The sequence below is a fragment of the Xyrauchen texanus genome, chromosome 10 (genome assembly GCF_025860055.1).
Source record: "Xyrauchen texanus isolate HMW12.3.18 chromosome 10, RBS_HiC_50CHRs, whole genome shotgun sequence".
In the NCBI taxonomy this organism is placed as follows: Eukaryota; Metazoa; Chordata; class Actinopteri; order Cypriniformes; family Catostomidae; genus Xyrauchen; species Xyrauchen texanus.
In genome coordinates, this window is record NC_068285.1 from 20,509,506 (window position 1) to 20,530,990 (window position 21,485).

The 21,485-nt window shown below is 40.7% G+C and overlaps 1 pseudogene; it reads left to right on the top strand.

The window, feature by feature from the left end:
* The window catches only part of LOC127650865 (uncharacterized), a 41,834-nt pseudogene extending 20,714 nt beyond the window's left edge, over nucleotides 1-21,120 (top strand).
* Nucleotides 21,121-21,485: the final 365 nt, after the last annotated feature.

A 21,485-nucleotide genomic window follows, 5' to 3' on the forward strand; every position in this document is an offset into this window, starting at 1 on the left:
TACCGTAGGTTTGTGCCTAACTACTCAAACGTCACCAGGCTACTGACTGATCTAAAAAAGGGGGAACCATTGGAGAGTGCCGTGTCAGCAGACGTTCACGCAAGGGAAAGCCGCATTTTGCGGCAGGCCACTGTTACACTCTCCTGATTTCACTTCCTTTTGTTTTACAGACTGACGCATCAGACAGGGGGGTTGGGGGCCATGTTGTCCCAGGTGGTCGAGAGGGAGGAGCGTCTGGTGCTGTACATCAGCAGGAAACTCTCAGTGAGGGAGGCGAAGTACCACACCATCGAGAAGGAGTGTATGGCCATCAAGTTGGCAGTCCTGACCCTTTGGTTCTACCTCCTGAGACAGGCCTTCACCCTCTGTTTGGACCACGCCCCGCTCCAGTGGCTCTATTGCATGAAAGATGTCAATGGGCGGATCACCCTTTGGTATCTGGCTCTTCAAAACAGCAAAAACTATTTTTATTATTATTGTTATAAAACAGTACCATATTTATGTAATATTATATTAACCTGCCCTCGGCATAGCTATGCGGGCCTTTATTGTGGAGGAAGCTTTTATTTTGCCATTTCTGTTTGTAGTAATGTTGACAATGGTCTTTTAATGCAGAGAAATGCTCTCATCCACACTTCTGTCCTGGTGTTATGAGGTTACTTTATATTTGGATAGTAACTTTTAGCAACCAAGTATAATTGGAATTACAAAATTATCAATAAGTGAATCTAGAGCACTGTAAATTTAACACACTATGTGTAACACAGAGAACAGAGCTGCAAACATAGACTATTTAGTTAATTAAATCGCAGCTCTTGTGGTTGGATAATCACACTATGTAAAATCTCGAATATTATTTCATTTTGATTAATCGTTCAGCCCTTGCCTGTGCAGTCCTCTAATTGGCATGCCGATGCTTTATGCTATTTCTACATCTCAAAGATTATGCAACGAACATCTATTATGCTTTATGGAGTGGCGGTGGTGTAGTGGTCTAGGCACATAACTGGTAATCTGGTAATCAGAAGGACGCTGGTTTGAGCCCCACAGCCACCACCATTGTGTCCTTGAGCAAGGCACTTAACTCCAGGTTGCTCCAGGGGAATTGTCCCTGTAATAAGGGCTCTGTAAGTCGCTTTGGATAAAAGTGTCTGCCAAATGCATAAATGTAATGTAAATGTATTATGCAATGTTCAGTGAAGATGACTGAGCAGCAAGTAAAAGATTGCAATATATCAGTTTTGAATTACAATGTACAAAACATAAAGATTGCAATATTATCATTTTGTGACCCAGATATCGATATAATATCGGCAGGCTCCTGCCAGTTCCCACTCATACTGCACGCTACTTACTCGCACTCCTACACAAACATACACTTGGATAGACTTACAGGCTCTTGTCTCCTTGGGTCAAGTTCAGACACTGAAGCGTTTGAGCAGTCCGCACACAGATGGGGTTGTATGTCAAAGCCCATCAGGCCTGACACTAGAGGATCTTCTCTCTCTTTGCAGCTGGGGTGGAAGTGTTGAAAGGCCTGGAGCAGCTGTGGTTGGTGATGGGGATTGGTTGCTCTTTATTCAGTTCAGTGCATGACACTCAGTTAGAGTCTGATGCTGAGTTACATTTATGAGATGGCACTTGAGGGATGATGGAATGGAGGAGAAACAGATGAGGAAAGGTAGTGAGGAGACCCATAGTGACACAGGCAAGAGAGATTGTTTTTGACAAGGTTTGGGAGGGGAAGAAGGTATGAGATGAAGATAAACTCATGGGACACAATTAATTTTGAGAGGCACTTAAACACAAAAACAAACCCATACACCAGAATTGAAGTTCTGATCTTGAGTCTTGGTCTTGAGACCTTAAAAACCTCTTGAGACTGGTCCAAAAACGTAAAATATTGGTCTGGATCTGAGATTAGGCTTATGGTATCATTCAAGACCTTTTCTGATAACTAGACAATTGTCAGCATACTAGATGGTGTTAATTGATAATTTAGGTGGTACTTGATTCAACCCCTGGTAGGTGTGGTATCATTAACATTCACGAGAAGTCACTGAACTGTTTGTCATGGGACCTGTGTGGCAATGCATACGGAAAATTAGAAACATTGGAAATAAGATGGAAACTTGATTGTTGAATTTCCGTTTTTGAAATGTTGCAATAAATTCAACATTTTGTTTGTTCATAAAAAATACTGGTACTTGGATCTACATGTCTTTGTCCGGGCCTGGGATTCTGGGTTATTGCCGGCTTCAAGAGCACCTAGGAAGCTCCTACATCTGGGTAGAGCATTCATTGTTATTACTTTTCAGGCAGATAAGTAGGAAGCAAAATACAGAAGAAGATAAACAACAAATACACAATAAATGACAGCAAAAGATTTTTTTCTCTTATATCAGTGGATAACAAAGGTTAATACATCTGCTTTACTTTTACACAATCTCTAGGGTTTCTAAATGCATGGGATCTAATTAATTATTTATGAATGTAAATAAAACAAACCAAGAAGGCTGAGACATTAGCTTTATATTAGTTGACTATAATATCTGTCAAGTATAACAAATTAATATTATAGAAAAAGCATTGAAATTGAAATAATATTGCAAAATTATTGCTTTTCATCATCTTCCATGTCGACACACCCTTTCTAACATCTCTGCTCGGCCACTCGGGTATCATCTAGAATGCAGAGTTTCCCACTTGTAAATACGACATGGTTTGGTCTTTCACATGCTTGGAACTCGTAGTTACGATATTTCAGACTTCTTGACTCAAACTCTACTCCCATATAGGCTACACATCTAAGTCTTTGCTTTTTTCCTATTTCTTTACTTTCCCTCTTTCCTCTGCTGTGTTGTCTTGATCCATCTCTCCTTCCCTTGTTCCTCCCCTCTTAACTGCTCATCAAATCACTGGGCTGAGAGATGTGTAAGTGTATGGGTCCCAACGGGACAAGGAGCCGGAGAGGGTGAATTTAGGTCGACCCAGTGCTTCGTGCTGAGCCAGGCCCTCTCGGGAGCTCAGAGTTATTAAGACAAGTTTTAATTAATTTTCCTTCTATCAGGAGAGCATGGGATGATAAAATGGTGTGAGAGCTCCAGAGGTAATGAGAACCCTGTCGGCCTATCCCAGGACACTTGCCCATGACCGTAACCTTAAGTACATGACTTTGACCTGAAAATCCCATGCTCAAGGTGTCACACATGCACTAACAAACAAACAAGAGTACAGTGTTTTTAACTGTACACCCCCCCACAGTTTGTTTCCTGTCTATAAAACATCGAGTTTATTGCTTTCATTGTCACAAAGTCTCTGATGAAAGATGATGTCACACTTACCAATGATGGTATCATACAAGCTCAACTTCTCCTTCAGATTAAACTCATTTACATTTTTTTTACAAAATTGGGGTAAAAAAAATAAAAAAGACTGTACACCCTTATCTATTCAAATCTCATCCTGACCAGTCTAAAGGAAATTAGTGAGGATTTTATTTATAGAAAGATTTTGGTAAATCATTCATTCCCTTAGCCATAACGGCATTGTATAATTCATGTTCATCTTCATACATTTCTATCTAATGGAAGGTGGAATCGACCCCGTGCTCACACATTTAATTGTTTGATAGAGGTGGTTTTAAATTGGAATAAAAAGGTACTGTTGGAATAAATTAAGATGCGTTTTACTTCATCAGTTTTTAATTAGATATATCTTGTTCACACTCATTCGCTGGCTAATTATCATTGGTGGGGTTCTTTTTTTTTTTATGGAATGAAATCAGTGCAATAGTTTAATGTATTACAAAGAGCCACTGATGAAAGTCAGAAGAGAAGCATCTATTCTATACTAATATTTTTGGGACTGCAAAAAGCATAAATGATTTAGCAAATGCTTATACAATATAAAGCCAAACTACAGATGTTTGATGTTTCCTGCTGACTCCAAGGGCTTTACAAATGACAGTTAACAAGCTTTCACTTAAAGAGTGCTGTTAGTCTTGTGGTTTATGTTAATAAAGGCAACAGCTTGTGACAACTGCATAGCAAATACTTCTATATGCTACTGTTTTAATTTCGGTTGCGTGCATTTTCAGTATGTCCTAGTATGTGATTAATCATCAATATTTGGAAGGACATGAACATAATGGGTTCAGATTTCCATTGATTAATGTAATATGGTCAAAAACTGACATACTGTCTGTCCATTGCATTTATAACTCAATGTTGTTGCTGTTGTTATAAATAAAAAATATATAGTGGTTTTTAACTACACTGACCTCACTAGGACAGGCAGAAATGAGTGTCTAGACAGACCAAGTCATATCTAGAAAAGCACAACACAAAAAACGTCTTCATACTTGTTTCTTTAAAACCTTGTAACCACCTACTTCAGTTCAGTGTTATCACTCGTAACATCTGCAGTGGAGAGGAAAATCACCTGAAGCACTGCGATCACAGGGAATGGTGGCTTTGAGACACTGGGTCAAGGAGAAGTTCGATTGAGAAGGAGGACAGTGTGCAAACGGGCAGATCAGAGATCACAGGAGAGAGTTTCTAAAACCTGCCTTATATGAAGTATTGATCTCTGTCTGAGAAGTAAAGACAGATCGCAACAGAGTAGCTGTACAGCTGTAGCTACACGGTGTTAAGAGCTAAAGGTCCAGAACTTGCTGTAAAATGTGCTTTTTACAAGGTACTGATTTTGGATGAGACATTTCTTAATCTTTGAAAGAGATGAGGAAAAAATAAACATATTACGGGTTCAATACAAGTTTATTCATTAAGTTCATTATTATTTGTAGCATAATGTTCATTTAAATAAACTTTAAACAGAAGAATTAATGTTTGTGCTTTATGTTTGATGTGTAAGCTTCACATTTCTGCCTTTAAACCACCAAAACAAATTCACATTCACATTCATTGGTAGTGTCTCACTGGAACCTCGATTTTCACATCTTTTTTTTTTTTAAGAAAAGCCCCAAATGCTGTTGATTAGGCTTAACTTTTATTGAATCCGGAATATTCTTTTAAACCAGCCTAAACTGGTTTACTGCTGGTCTTAATCTCCAAGGTGGCTAGTTCAAAGATCTACTGTTCACTGGTTTAAAAGGGGATTTGGGCACTTGTCAGCTGGCCAGGCTAGGAAACTAGACTGGACAAGCAGGTATTTTACACTGTCCTCAATCTGTATTCATTGTCCTGTTTTCTAAATTTGATCCAACCACAAGAATAGAATACTCTAGAGATGGACGAAACAGATTCAACAAATAACATCCTGCCATAACAAAAGGGGCTTTATTTAACTCCCTGTCTGCAGCTCAGAGTTAAAATTGTCTGCTAAAATTGTCTGCTAAATGCAATGCATAAATGTAAAATTGTGTTTCTGATTCCATGGTATGACCAGTCTCTCTATGTAAATGCTGAAGTTTATACAAAAAAAATAAAAAGCACAGAAGTGTGTACCAGTGGCCAGTTTAGTGCTTATTGTAAAGTTGACTCTAATCTCAAAAACATATAATATCATTTTAGCATGTTTGCCATGGTGGATCTATTCTCTTCAGGATTCAAAAATAGTGTAGTTCTTCACCAGGAATTTGGCAATTTGAAAACAGTGTTTTAAAAATTAAGTACAAATAATTTAAACTAATGGCTTCAGCAGAAGCATCAACCATTTATTTACCTCAGAGCTCACAATATTTCTGTCTTTAAAGGTTTATACATTATTGTTAATAATTAATTCAGCTATGGGAAAAAAATGTAATTACTATTTCCAGAACCAGACTGTTGTGCTCTATTCTGGCAAAGATCTGTTACTTATTCCTCCCACTGACACAAGAAAGGGTTTTCTGACTGATATATTCAAACACATTTTTCAAACACATCTCTGAAAGATGTGTTGATGCTACTTCAATATTAGACTATTATGGCATTAAATGGTGGGTCAATCAAATAATGGTATATGGTCTACAAAAGGCTGTAAAAGTGTAAACTGTGTGATCAATTGCCTACCATCCAAAAGTATTATTAAATGGATATACAGTAACTCTGCTAACAAAAGCTGAAAACAAGCCTACAGTTCTAATTAAAGATATCATGTTTACTTGCTAGGAACTTCCTAAAACAAAACTCATATCACTCAAAGATATGACGTCATAAACCTTGTAAACTTTGGGAAAATTAGCACCTAGTTCTTCAGAAGGGTTCATAGTAGCAGCCTGGTAACTTTAAAACTTTAAGCTTTAAGTTTTCTGATGAGATGATAAAAACCTGTGTACCTCCACTCCCAGCGGTTGTGTAGCTGCAGCCAATTAGACTGGAATTAGATGGATTTCTCCAGTTTTTTCTATTTTTAGTGTACAATATGTGGATGGGCTATCTGGGGCCAAGACTAGGTTGACTCTTGCGAATTGAGTTCTGCTTTTTGCTTATGAATGTTATGTATCTTCATCTTCTTCCATTATTGATAATGACTCTGCAAAGTACAACCAGTGTTTAACAATAATGCCCTTTTTTTCTCTCTCTAGGTTGGTCCTTGACAGAAGTCATGGTTGTTGCTCCTCGGGGCTGTGGTTCAGTAATTAGTTTTGATTTAATGGCTGCTGAGAGGGTCAAGGGACACCTGTAATCCCTACATCTGCTCACCTCTAACGCAGCTTTAAACACTAATCTCCTCAGCCCCTATATTCAACACTTTCCCAGTGCTAAGCCTACAGGTAGTTATAATGAGCTATGCAAAGCCTCCCACACAAACACTTCTCCTGGCCCCTTAACTCCTGAACTCTCTCGAAAGATTTCCCTGATGGATGGAGTAAAGTCAGGGCTGAAGTTCTTATACCCACTCGTTCCCTGTTTTTATAGGCTGGAGTACCACACAAACTTACACCAAGACAACTGCTTTCACATATTCACCGATCAGCCACAACATTAAAACCTCTTCCCTAATATTGTGTAGGTCCCGATTTTGCTGCCAAAACAGCACCAAACTGCATCTCAGAATAGCATCCTGATGCTATTCTTCTCACCACAATTGTACAGAGTGGATATCTGAGTTACTGTAGACTTTGTCAGTTCAAACCAGTCTGCCCATTCTCTGTTGACCTCTCTCATCAACAAGCCATTTCCGTCCACAGAACTGCCGCTCACAGGATGTATTTTGTTTTTGGCACCATTCAGAGTAAATTCTAGAGACTGTTGTGTGTGAAAATCCCAGGAGATCAGCAGTTACAGAAATACTCAAACCAGCCCATCTGTCACCAACAATCATGCCTCGGTCCAAATCAAGGTGATCACATTTTTCCCCATTCTGATGGATGATGTGAACATTAACTGAAGCTCCTGACCTGTATCTGCCTGATTTTATGCACTGCACTGCTGCCACCTGATTAGATAATCGCATGGATGATTGTTGGTGCCAGACAGGATGGTTTGAGCATTTCTATAACTGCTGATCTCCTGGGATTTTCACACAGTCTCTAGAATTTACTCTGAATGGTGCCAAAAACAAAATACATCCAGTGAGCATCAGTTCTGTGGACGGAAATGCCTTGTTGATGAGAGAGGTCAACAGAGAATGGCCAAACTGTTTTGAACTGACAAAGTCTTCGGTAACTCAGATAACTGCTCTGTACAATTGTGTTGAGAAGAATAGCATCAGGATGCTATTCTGAGATGCGGGTTGGTGCTGTTTTGTGGCACGAGGGGTACCTACACAATATTAGGCAGGTGGTTTTAATTTTGTGGCTGATCGGTGTACAGTATAACCTTAAATGTTTTTTCTATTTTTTTCATTACAAAATATAAAATCAGCATAACAATTTAAGTGAAAATTTGAATGGTCAAATGGGTTTTGAATGTGGGTGAGCAAATGATGAGAGAATTGTATTTTTTGGGTTAAAAGGAATAATTCATTTAAAAATTTTAATTCTCTCATCATTTACTCACGCTCATGCCATCCCAGAACTGGAAGACTTTCTTTCTCCTGCAGAACACAAATTATGATTTTAAGGAGAATTTCTCATCTCTGTTGGTCCATTCAATGCAAGTGAATGGTGACCAAAACTTTGAAACTCCAAAAAACACAAAGGCAGCATAAAAGTAATCCATTCAACTTCAATGTTTAAATCCATATGTTCTGAATTGGTTCACTTGGGGATAGAACAGACCAAAATATATCTCCTTTTTCAATATAATTCCTAATGCCATCTAGAGCTCTGCTATGTGTATGCGTCAAGCGCTAGGAAGTGTAATCGATCTTGAAATCATGATCATGCCTCGAGACTCTAATGGCAAGATGTACACAAGATGTTCTCACCTAAAACTAATTAGATCGCTTCAGAAGACATGGATTAAACCACTGGAGTTGAATGGATTACTTTTATGCTGACCAAGTTGGTCACAATTCACTTGCTTTGTGTGAACCTACAGAGCTTAGTTATTCTTCTAAAAAGACAACTGGGATGGCATGAGGGTGAGTACATTTTCATTTTTGAGTGAGCTATCTATTATCTATTATCTAAATATCTATATACTATTACTTTTAAGCATTTCTTATTCATTTAACATCAAATAGTTTTGTTTGTTTGTTTGTTTGTTTTATTCAAAACCCTACAATTTTGTTTATTGTCATATTTCAATTAGATTTTGAATCCCAGATTTTCAATGTGGGCTCACTTTTGAACCCCACTGTACCAAGTAATTACAAAAACATCATGCATTCCTATTCCAGCTACACACTTCTCTTACTCCAATTTGCCCAAAATACACTAACAATATCTGGGTTTTTTTCTATGACTTTCCTCACTGTCTCAGCAGTCATTAACTGTAGGAGAGAGCGAAGTACCTAAATGCTCTCTGGCACACCTGGCTCGTTAGGAAGCCTAGATTATCCCTAATTAGTCTCTAATTCTGGCCAGCCAGAGCCCCACCCTCCACAGGTGCTGACACTAAACAGCCTCATTAATATTGCTAGCAGGGCAGAATGTGCCAGCGAAGATCAAACAGGCCCTAATTGAGGCTGGCTTAACTGTATAATGCTGAGCAATTGGGAAGGAGGGGGCCCTCCGTAATCACTTGAAATTGAGGCAAATTTGCAAATATTTGATAGAAACTTCAAGTTTGAACAATAACAGATCAGAAAAGAAGCCTGCATTCGAGATCACTCAGATGTGCAGTGGAAACAACAGAGGCCCTGGAGGCAACACAGTGCTCCTGGTTTATTTTTATTGCCCCCATTAAGATCATAATGGGCTTAAAAGGCATATCCTCGCCGGACTGTCTGATGCTCTTTCAATCTCCTTGTGTACTGAATAGGGCTCCATTTTGTCTCTTTTGCCATTGTACTAATAAGGTTAGACCACAAGACTAACCTTCGGGACAATAGCATGTCTGACTCATTCAAGATGGCAAAACAAGTCAGTTATTTGGCAACTTAAAATGACATTTGAAAAATGTGTGAATCCATTCAAGTCTACAATACATTTATCCAATTTTACTGCTATTTATTCAAAGTGATGAAAATTCTCAAATTATATCAGATGTTGATCATCGACATACAATGTTACCAGAATGACAGCCTCAGTCACCATTCATTTCACTGCAGCATTTTTAATACAATGAAAGTGAATGGGGACTGATGCAAACATTCTTCCTAACATCATCTCTTCTTTTTTTCCCACAGAAGAAAGTCATACAAGTGGGTAAGTAAATTATGACTTTAAGATCCAATGTTGGTCATGTTTATGTGCAAAATCTATTTAGAGGTTAGGACTGCAGCATTCATTTCAGCTCCAGTAGAATTCCAGAAGGGGAACATGAGGAGGAAACTTTGTTAAATTACTATGCCAAAATAGCACTACTGGATGGTGCAATTGGGAGGTGCAACCTTGAATTGGCCAAGATTCATTTTTACAGTGTTGGGTTGGTAGCAAAAGAGAACAAGTCTTGAAATGTCATGACCCTTCATCCTCCACAATGCACTTCACGTAATGGTTTTTCTGTCTTTGCATCTCCTTCTCACCCTCCCTCCATTTCAGGTCTATCCATCTCTTTGCCTCGAGTGCCCTGAACCCCTGACCTGGTGGGGATGAAGAGCCCCCCCGCCCAAAAAAAAAAAGATATTGCTCTGGAGAAATTGAAAGCGTGAAGAAGAGAGCAGAAGATTGAGGGGAAAAGTTCTAGACAGAAAAAAAAGACAAAAGCAGAGGACAGGAGAAGAGCAGTTCCTCAAAAAACGAATTTGGCATGATAGAGCCCACATACTGTAGGTAGCTGTCAAAAACAAGACCTATGATGTGATATATATTTGCATTGCTTTACTACACAACACTGAAGGTGTTAACCCTCCTACTGTCTTAAGATTCTGCACCCTTATTTCGTCCTTCGGGTCATTTTTACCCATATTGTAAACTTTTCAAAAAGCATAAATTATTGGTTAACATACAATGGCTCTAAAGACCTCCCTTAACAAAAGTCTGTTTTACATGGTCCCAAAGTGTGGTGAGGGATCTATATTCTAAGTATTAATGGAGTATCAAAAATTGGCCTAGGACACCTCAATTTACATTTATTGAGATCGCTATTTGGATTTTATTATACATTTACTATATTACAACAATTTCTGATTTATTCTGCCTGTAGAAAATCCACAAGAGTACATTTAGAGCTACAATTTTAGTACATGACTATTTAAAAAATTAATCCCTGTAGCTTTTTCGATCAGTCAATATGGGCCAACTTTGCATGTAGACTGCAACAAATCCGTTCCTTCCCACTATTGTCAAACAATTTTTTGCAGTTTTACTGGGGTTTAGGGAGATGTCGGAACATATATTTCTGCCATCTAATGTTATAGGAGGAAATTCAATAGGTCTTTTGTCATTGGGGGGCCTTTAGCCTCACATAATAGCATGTTAGTAAACTTATTTCCTGATATATTGCTTGTTCAAAACTGCACAAATCCTGTTTTATAGAAAAATATACAATTTGTGGGAAAGATGCAGTACTCTATATAGCAGGTTTGGAACAGTATGAGGCTATGGGCAAAACTTGTGAAAATGTAAAATATTTTAGGTCAAAATTGATTTATAGACTTACAAATAACTATTTAAATCTGTATAACATCCAAATTCCTAAAATGAAAGGTCACCACTTGTTCTTCCCAAATAGGTCAGAATTGAAAAGACAATGTTTTTAAAGGGATAATTCACCCAAAAATGAAAATGTCATTTTGCTCACCCTCGTGTTGTTTCAAAATACAAATTTCTTTGTTCATTGGAACTGAAGAGGATGTGTGTGACGAGGAGGGCGGGGCCGGGCTGTGAGGGTGCACGGCCAGCTTCCAATCAGACTAATCAGCCAAGGAGAGGGATAAAGCCTAGATGGATGTGGCCGTTCGAGAGAGAGACGCACGCACACACGCACACACACACGCACGCAGCCGTCGTGTGTGTGTTTATGTTTGTGTCTTTTTAAGTTTACTTTAAAAATTATTTTAATTGTTCAGCTGGTTCCTGCCTCTTATAACCCTGTTACTTTGTGTTAGGCAGAATGTATTCCTCATCTGAAAAATATACAATGAAAGTGAATGGTGACTAAGGTGAACATTCTGCTTAACACCACTTTTGGTGGTACATGGAAGAAAGAAAGTACTATGTGTTTGGGACAACATGAAGGTGAGTAATAACAGAGTTCAGAATAATTTTGAACAGTTATTCTGGTGTGAACGGTTCCTTAAATATTGCTGAGAAATTCCAGATACGGGAAGATGTGGTTGCAAGACTGCTTCCCCAGTGGCCTCAAAGCCCCACGTCTCAAGCCAGTGCTCCTCCCATCCACTCTTCCATTTGTTCAATCAATTTCCATCTCCGTATCATCCCATCTCAATATGACTTTCCCCAGGCCAGGGCTGTGAAGAGCTGAAATTGAAATTGAAAGATACATCAGTTCAAAGCGCTGAGGATCAATGGACAAATGCAAGAAGGTGCTGACAAGATTAATTAATAAAGGCATTGATTGCTTAAGAGGGACAGTATGAGGAGCATTGGGAAGCCTCTCTTATTCATATATGAAAAGGCAATAGTTAAGTTCCAAGCAAATGTCCTCTGCTGTCTTAGGGGTGTTCCGCAGAGTCCATTAAGTACTGCTTCCCCCTCCCATCTCCTTGAATGGTGGGACATTTTGAGGACAGGTATATTATCAAGAGTAAAACAAAATCATTTAAATAAACTTAAAGACATTCAGGACACTTTTTCACAGTAAAACATTTGTGCTGTTTAGTCAACATGCACTAGAATACAACTTTAACCATCACAGACCAAAGCATTGGGATTGATCATGTATTTTCTTTTTTCCTCCATTGTGTTTTTAGGAAGCCAATGATTGTAAAAATCTCGATTTTTAATCCTATTTTGTTTTGGGGTGAATTGTGTATGACTTCAAAAAAACAATGTCAGTCTATGGGAGAGGTGACTAATGTGTGACTAGCTGTATCATTCAATATGCATATTTTTTCTACAGTTCCAACGTAATTATTTTTTATAATTTGTTTTGTTGAATTTTCTCAAAAAAACCTTACAATTTTGCTTCGCTGGGTCTCAAAACCTGCTTTTTGTTCCATTACATTACACTGTATCTAGTTTTCCAATGCAAGATCGCATCTGGTGTGAACACACTCTGATGATATCTCTGCACCACATTTTAAAGATTGCTTTATCCCTACTGGACTCCAATTTTATACTCACAAGTGTAGCGCAACTGCCGTGTACCACGTCTTCTAAAATTTTCATGAGAGCACTAATGTTCACGCCAGCACAAAGCTCAACTGGGCATGCGTGTGAGTGGTTGCACTATTGTGGGTGTGTGCACGCAAACTGTGGAGCAAAAGTGCAATTTGCTATTTTACTGAGAAATAGGTCATTGCACTAAGTCATTTGAAACCCACGTCTTAACTTAGCTCAAAGTTTAAACTCAGTTCCTGCATTTGCAGTTTGGAGATTCCACCAGCAGGTGATAATACAGTTCATGTCCATTCATAGTAATAAAGCTCATGTCCAAACTCTGAAACTCTAGTGGAACATCATATTATGTCCCGGTCGATCAGAGTTGTAGCAGTCTTAAATGAAACAAAAATGTGATTTGTGTTATCTATAGGTCATGGTTTATTTTTTCAATTATTATTATTATCATGTTTACATTTTCAAATGTATTTATGGTCTAATTTGTAGGCCTATAAAGGTATTTTTCCACCTGTTGTCGTGGAGTGAGTTTTAAGTCACTGCAATATGGGTCGGTAGAAGAAGTTGGAGAGAGTAAAATGTTTGGAATTGTTAGGCAATGATTTTGACCACTTTATTTTTATTATAATTTTCATTTCTTTGAAGAGTAATTTAAATTTAGAAATATGTTTGGTTTAATTTTCTGTGTTTCAATAAATGTATTTACATTTTCAAACTCGACCAGTAGCAGTGAAGTGTGTTCCGATACAATCACTGTTAACACTAGCCATGATTTGTGTATCAGTAGATGAAAATGATTAATAATACTTACATTCTCTGTAATTTAATGGAGCCTACATCCAAATTCTGAATAAAAGGATATTTCACTGTCATAGAAATATGTCTGACAATCATCCAGGATGAATTTAATGCACAAAATAACGTAATTTTCAATTCTTCTAATTCATTGCATACAGTCCATTTGCACAACCAATTTCTTATGAATGTGATGTCTTAGTTTATATAACTGGTGCTTGAGGGAATGGACTATATAATATGATGCAGACAGTGGAATAAGATTTTAATTGCACTTAATCCAGCCTATTTGAGCTTCGGACGTACAATGCTTGTGCGAAAACACAAAAATGTCACAGCCATGCCCACTGACTGCACTTATGACTTTAAGGCATATCACAGTATATAATGCTAGCGTTTGTGAGTGTGGTTCCAAGATCAGACAGGACAAATTTAAAGACCGGTATGCCCTCGTCATAAGTCCAACACTATTTAAAAACGCAGCGTTTTGTGACAAGCTAACAGCATTTTGCGTGTATGCATTTTGAGACCTTTCAAAGACAAAGTTCACAAGTTGGTTTATGAACATGGTGTCGAGATGAATATACATCAGACAGCAGAAATGTGTGAAGACAGGAATGCCCTCAACATGAGGACAGCACAGACATTTCGGAAACAGTGTTTTGTAACAAGCAGAAGGCACTTTATATTGTACTGTTTAGGGAGAGAGCAGAGGAAATTCTGATTATGTGCTTTAAAGGGACAGTTTGCTCAAATGAAATTCCTGTCATAATTTACTCACCCTCATGGTGTTGCAAAACCATATAACTTTCTTTCTTCCATGGAACACAAGATGAGGTGTTATGCAGAATGTTAGCCATTCGTGTCCCATTCACTTATTGTATGGAGAGAAAAAAAAGATGGAATGACACTTACTGCATGGTGACAGAATTTTTATTTAATTTCAGTTTTTGGGTGAACTATTCCTTTAAGGGATAGACTACACCTACTGTATACATGTGCGAATAATTCAAACTCCAAGTACAGTCCATAGAGACATGCAATCTTCCTCTTTCTCTCTCCCTGCCTGCCTCTCTGCTTTTATCTACTGCTTTATCTCTCTCTCCCTCTACACATAAGCATGGAGGTTAGGCCAGGTGTCATCTGCAAGATAATGGCACTATCAGATTTATTTGATTTATATATTTATATATATATATATATATATATATATATATATATATATATATATATATATATATATATATATATATGTGTATATGTAACCAGGGAAGTGAAAAGATCTTACATATAAATGTGTAATTGGGACTGATGTCATATAGTACTAGTAATGCATGAATGATGTATACAGATACTGATTCATTTCTGTTAAATTATGACGCTGGCCCATTAAAACTTTGGTTGCTGAGCTCTCGTCTGGAAGTCAGTATCGCGGGAGTTAGTGTCGAAGCTGCGCGGGTAGCAGAGTGTGAGCAGCGCGATCAGCAGAGTATATGTTGCTTTATCCGTGTGTTGAGATATACAAGTGATAACTCGATAAAAAACCAAAAGGGTGAAAGATATCCACTTGTATTAGCTCGATATTGAATCAGTGGGATGTAAACTGAGGTGATGACGATGCAATATGTGACGATTGATGACAACTGATCGTGAGCCATGTGAAGTGTTTCTCTTTGTGTCCAAAAATACTGTTCACTGATCTATCGAAGAGCGTAAGTTTGTTATATTACTTACCTGTTCTGTAATGAGTGATATTATAATTGTTTGTTATGTAACAGTTAAGTGATATATTTCTTGTTAAATGCAGAGGGAGAAATAGTGCTGAATAGGCCCTCTGTGAGACCCGGATTGTGTTCGCCAATACCGAGTGAGTTTATTTCTTTGATATGGACGTTTTCTATACATTTCATGCAAGTATTGTGAATTTTATGTAACTTTGACGTGCATGTTGAATTACTGTGTATTGTTTGTATTTACAGAAAGAGTGTAAAGGCCACTGCCGTTGTCTTTTGGTGTTATAGTTACAGAAAAGCCACATTTAGGTTTTGTTTTGTACTTTTGTAAATTCCTGGATTTTATGTTTCCTAAAACATTTTCAACCCCGAAAAGCCAAAGCTATTTTTTTAATGCTGTGCCTCTACGGTCACAGTCGGAAATAAAAGACCCTGAGTTAAGTTTGCCTGTGTTTTGGACCTTTCATTCCTCTGACAGCAAGCTGTTAGCCCGGCAACACTTATTTGGTACCAGAAGTGGGGTCTCCTTGCTAGCATTTGGGGTTTTTAGTTGGGTTTGTGGCATACTAATATACAACGGTAGTGGTGAAGAGGAGTTCAGAGCCATCGTCCAGAGTGTCTACAACGAGTGGCGTGGCGTGACTGGAGAGACGTTGAGGGAGCAAGACATTGGTGTTCTGAAGCAGCAGAGTGCTCACGCTGTCGTAGAGGGTGAAGGGGACCAATCAAGGCGGATAACTTCAAGTGAACTTGTGTGCAAACTTTTACTGTTGTGTGACAGTGGTGTGTTCTGAGCCAGAGACTGCATCGGAACATGGACCAGGACCCACGTGAGATCGACGCTCAAGCTGGACCTAGCCACAATGTGGACGGGGCAGAGGCTGTGGACTATGGTGATAGAGGTAACCCGGTGGCACAGCTCCAGTCACAAATTTTGGAGTTGGGGCAAAAACATGACCAAGTACTGTCTGCTCTTGCCAACATGAGTAATGCTAATACCAGATCTTATGTATACATTCCACGAGAGCGTCAAATTGTTCCTTTCAGTGGTGATTGTTGTAAGGATAACCAAGCGGTAGATGAGTTTATTGATGAAACTGAACGAGTCATTCGAGTCCGGGGTTTAAACAGTCAGGATCAAGTAGACTTTATTCTTTCTCATTTGAGAGATTCAGCCTTGGATGAGATGAAGCTGTGTTTGGGGGGAGAGATAAAACAACCTCAGGAGCTGTTTTCTTATTTAAGGGGAGCTTTTAGAGAAAAACGCACAACACCACAGCTGTTACATGCATTTTATGCACGCAGACAATCAGATGGGGAAGATCTTCGCGACTTTTCCCATGCTTTGTCTCAGCTTTTAAATGCTGCTCTCCAACAGTCCTCTCATGTTGTGTCTGACCCACAGCTAGCTCTCAGAGACCAGTTCATTGAAGGGGTGCGAGACTCTACCCTTCGCCGGGAACTTCGCAGGTTTGTGAGAGAGCGGCCACACTGTACGTTGTTTGACGTCCGTGATGAGGCTATGATGTGGTGCGTGGAAGACAAACCTTGCAATGCCAATGTTGCTCGAAGTAGAGAGGTGCACGGCCGGTAGAGATATCAGAGCAGCCTGACTCGGGCGGTACAGTGCCCACGGAGCTAGCTGCAACTCTGCAGGAAGTGGTTAAAGTTATCGCTCAGCAAGGCAAAGCTATTGGTGAGCTTACCAGTGCAGTACGTGAACTTACCATGAAGAAAGCCAATGTTCCAGACAAGAACACAAAGCCCAAATTCAGTCCAAGGTATACCGACGATGGTCGGCCAATCTGCCTAAGATGTGAAGGAATAGGACATTTAGCTCGAAACTGCAGTGCACCACATGGCTCAAAAACGGCGTCCAGTGCTGCCTCAGTACCGGGAAACGGGGTCCCTCCATTGCAGTGAGCCGAGCAATGCGAGGCAAGCCTGAAGGCTCAAACAGCAGCCCATTGACTAAAGAAAGGTTTCTTGAGCGTGCAGTAGGCACATGTCCAGAGGTAGATATCTACATTGGTGGCGAGCCTGCTCGTTGTTTATTGGACACAGGAAGTAATGTGAGCACACTGACTGAGAGTTTTTTTAGAGAGCATCTCCATGGGGATGATCAAGACATTCATTGTACAGCTAAGTGGCTCAAGATAACTGCCGCCAACAAGCTACCGTTACCGTACCTTGGATATGTGGAATTAGACATCCAAGTTATGGGACTAACCATACCGAACTGTGGATTCCTAATAGTCAGGGATGAGGGTGTTCAAGAGCCAGACTCGAATCCACCTGGCATAATAGGAATGAATATAGCTCAAAGGTGCAGACAGCTTGTTCTTTCTGAGTTTGATAACACTCTAGGAGGTCATTTGGACTCTGTGTGGGGGGAAGCTTTCCAGTGAGTACAGGAGGTGGAGCTCATTGAAAAGGTGTCAATGGCCAGAGTAAGTGGCAAACGCCAAGCATATATACCCGCAGCCTCTGTTGCCACGGTCTATGTTAGAGTCCACAAGAGACCAGCGGACAGTGATGCTTGGGCATTGTTAGAGCCAGGAAACAGACCCTTGCCTGGTGAGTTGATCCCTGTTCCGACCTTAGTGCCCCCTCATAGACATGTGTTTCCAGTCCAGGTGGTAAATTTTTCATCAGCTGATGTTTGGTTGCCTCCTAAGACTCCGGTGGGTGTACTTAGCCATTGTCAATGTGTCGAGAGTAACCCCTGTGAAGTGAGGTTTCAACGCATGTCTGCTGATCAAGAAGTAGTCAATGTTGATCAAGAAGTTAGACAAGAGCCTGACAGTGACATGAGACACCTGCTAGATAGATTATGGATAGGAGGTACGTCAGAGCAACAGACAGAGCTGGGTGTACTTTTGGAGAAATATGCTGATGTATTTGCAGTCTGTGAGGAGGACCTTGGGTACATGGACAGGGTGAAGCATGAGATCCCTTTGGTAGATGATGCTCCAGTTACCCAACCGTACCGACGCATACCTCCGAACCAGTTTGAAGAAGTCAGGGAACATATTTCCAAGTTGCTCAGAAAAGGTGTCATACATGAGAGTTCCAGTTCTTATGCCTCACCGATAGTGCTGGTGCGCAAGACTGATGGGAGTCTCAGACTTTGTGTGGACTATAGGAAATTAAACTCTAAAACCAGACGTGATGCTTTCCCATTACCACGCATAGATGAGAGTATGGATGCCTTGGGAGGGGCAGAGATTTTTTCGACAATAGACCTTGCCAGTGGCTATCATCAAGTTGCCGTACATGAGAAAGACCGCCACAAGACCGCATTTATAACTCCGTTCGGGTTATATGAGTATTACCGTATGCCTTTCGGGCTTTGCAATGCACCCGCAACGTTTCAGCGCCTCATGCAGTCTATCATGAGTGACCTGGTGTTTCATATTGCCCTTGTTTACCTAGACGACTTGCTAGTGTACTCGTCTACTTTCTCCGATCATCTTGCGAGACTGGAAACGGTGTTCAAAAGGCTGAGAGATACTGGGCTGAAGGTCAAGGTAGAGAAATGTAATTTCCTGCAGTCTGAGGTCAGGTTTCTTGGACATCAAGTTTCAGCTCAGGGAGTCAGCACGGACCCTGACAAAGTAAGTGCAGTTAAGCAGTGGCCAACACCTAGTACCCTTAAGGATCTCAGATCATTCCTGGGCTTCTGCAGTTATTATCGAAGATTTATAGAGGGGTTTTCCCAGGTGGCTGGTACGCTGCATGACGTAGTCAATGCCTGCCTCCGAGGGAATAGTGCTGGTAGGACAGATAAATTGTTTAAGGACTCTTGGTCTCCCCTTTGTCAGTCGGCCTTTGTGCAGCTCAAAGAGAAGTTGACTAGTGCGCCCACATTGGGATATGCTGATTTTACCCTCCCGTTTGTTTTGGAGACGGACGCTAGCAAGCTTGGGTTGGGTGCCGTTTTATATCAGCATCATAAAGGGAAAAGGAGTGTGATAGCATGCGAGCAGGAGGCTACGCGGGGCGGAACGGAATGATCGTAATTATAGCAGTATGAAGTTGGAGCTGTTGGCTCTCAAGAGGGCGGTGACAGAAAAATTCTGGAGTTACCTGTTGGGATCCCGTTTCACCATCATCACTGACAACAATCCCCTCTGTCACCTTACAACGGCCAAGTTAGGGGCCATTGAGCAGCGCTGGGCAGCTCAACTTGCTGTTTTCGATTTCGATGTGAAGTACCGTCCTGGGCGATGCAACACAGCGGCGGATGCACTCTCTAGGAGACCAGGATTGGATGAGGTGGAGCCTGAAAGTGAGGATATGGAGTATGATGGCTGTGTCGCTATCTGCAATTCCCTTAGAACCGGAACACCCTTAGGGCCTGATCTGGTGGCCGCAGGGATTGAGTGTGGTAGAGTTTGGCAGATGCAAGCGTCCATTGTAGATGAGGACGGTGTTGGTTGCGAGAATACACCTACCTTGCCGGGATACTCAAAGGCAGATCTCCGCCAGTTTCAGGAGATCGATCCGACTCTCTGTGTCTTCAGGAAGTTCCTGAGCAGAAAAAAAAAGCCAACTTACCAGGAGAGAAAAGAGTTGTCCAAATCTGTGCGGTCCCTATTGAAACAGTGGAAGAAAATAAGGGAGAAAGAAGGACTTCTGTATCGTGTAGTGGAAGATGTTCACAATGGGGAGTGCCACCAGATACTGTTACCTACATGCCTGACTGAGCAGGTTCTGAAAAGCGTCCATGATCAATTGGGGCATCAAGGCATAGAACGAACCCTGAGCTTGTTAAAGCAAAGGTGCTTTTGGGGAGGTATGTACGAGGATGTGGAGAAATGGGTGAAAAGTTGTCAGTGGTGTGTGTTGGCAAAGATGCCGCACCCTAAAATCCAAGCACCCTGGACACCATTTCTAGCTTCCCGACCACTGGAAGTTGTTGCAGTAGATTTTACCACTCTAGAGCCAGCTACAGATGGCCGTGAAAATGTCCTTGTGGTGACGGACGTATTCACCAAATTTAGTCAGGCATTTCCAACCCGTGATCAAAAGGCAGAGACTACGGCTAAGATCATCCTAAAAGAATGGTTTTTGAAGTATGGAGTGCCACAACGCCTACATTCCGACCAGGGTAGGAATTTTGAGAGCGCTGTCATTGCTGAGCTTTGCAAGCTCTATGGAGTAAAGAAAACTCGCACGACACCACATCACCCTCAGGGAAATCCACAGTGCGAGAGGTTCAACAGAACTCTCCATGACCTCCTACGAACGCTCCCACCAGAAAAAAAACGCAAATGGCCAGAGCACCTAGCAGAGCTTGTGTATGCCTATAATGTGACGCCACATTCCTCAACAGGCTATTCACCATATCATTTGCTGTTTGGCATTCAACCCCATCTTCCGATCAATGCCTTGCTGGGCCAAGAACCAGATGCTGTCTTGGGGCAAGACTGGCTGAACGCACACAAGGAAAGTCTCCTGGATGCACATGTCCGAGCAAAAGAGTATGTGGAGAGAAAAGCGGCAGACAGAGTGGCACAGCAAGAAGAGAAAGTGTATTGCCCAGCAGTGGAGGTTGGACAGTGTGTGTACCTGCGCCATCGACCTCCCGGGAGGAACAAAATCCAAGACGCATGGTCATCTACTGTGTATAAAGTAATAGAGGTCCAAGGATCAACGTATGCGGTAGAGCCTATGGAAGGAGGACCGATAAGAAGGGTACACCGATCCAATCTCAGACCTTACATGAATAAGGTTCCGGTGCCAGCACCAAGAATTCGGAAGCCACCTGTTAAGGACATACATACCCCAGTTTTGGAGATGGAGATGCCATCACTGGATGTAGAGTGTGTGTTGGTGGAAGAAGTCCGATGACCAAGGGAGGAACCAAGGCTTAAACCAACACTGGAAGTACAAGAACCACAAGTTATGAAACCTAGTAGTAGGACTAGAGATCAGGAGGAGGAAATTAATGAGGTTCCTCATGAAACTCTGGAAGTAGAGCTTGAGCCTGTTGGATTAGAGTCAGAAGATATTGACTTACCTGTTGAAGCATCGGTGTTGGAGCCTGTACCCGCACCTAGAAGGAAAAAAGAAAGTAGAGCTCAGTTAAAGATACCATGTCCTGAGCCGCGTAAGACACAGAGATCAACAGATGGGGTACACAGTAATCTAAATAGATTACCTAAATCGGCTTGTAATTCAATGACTTTGAGCCCTGATCTGCTTTCCCAGGTGTT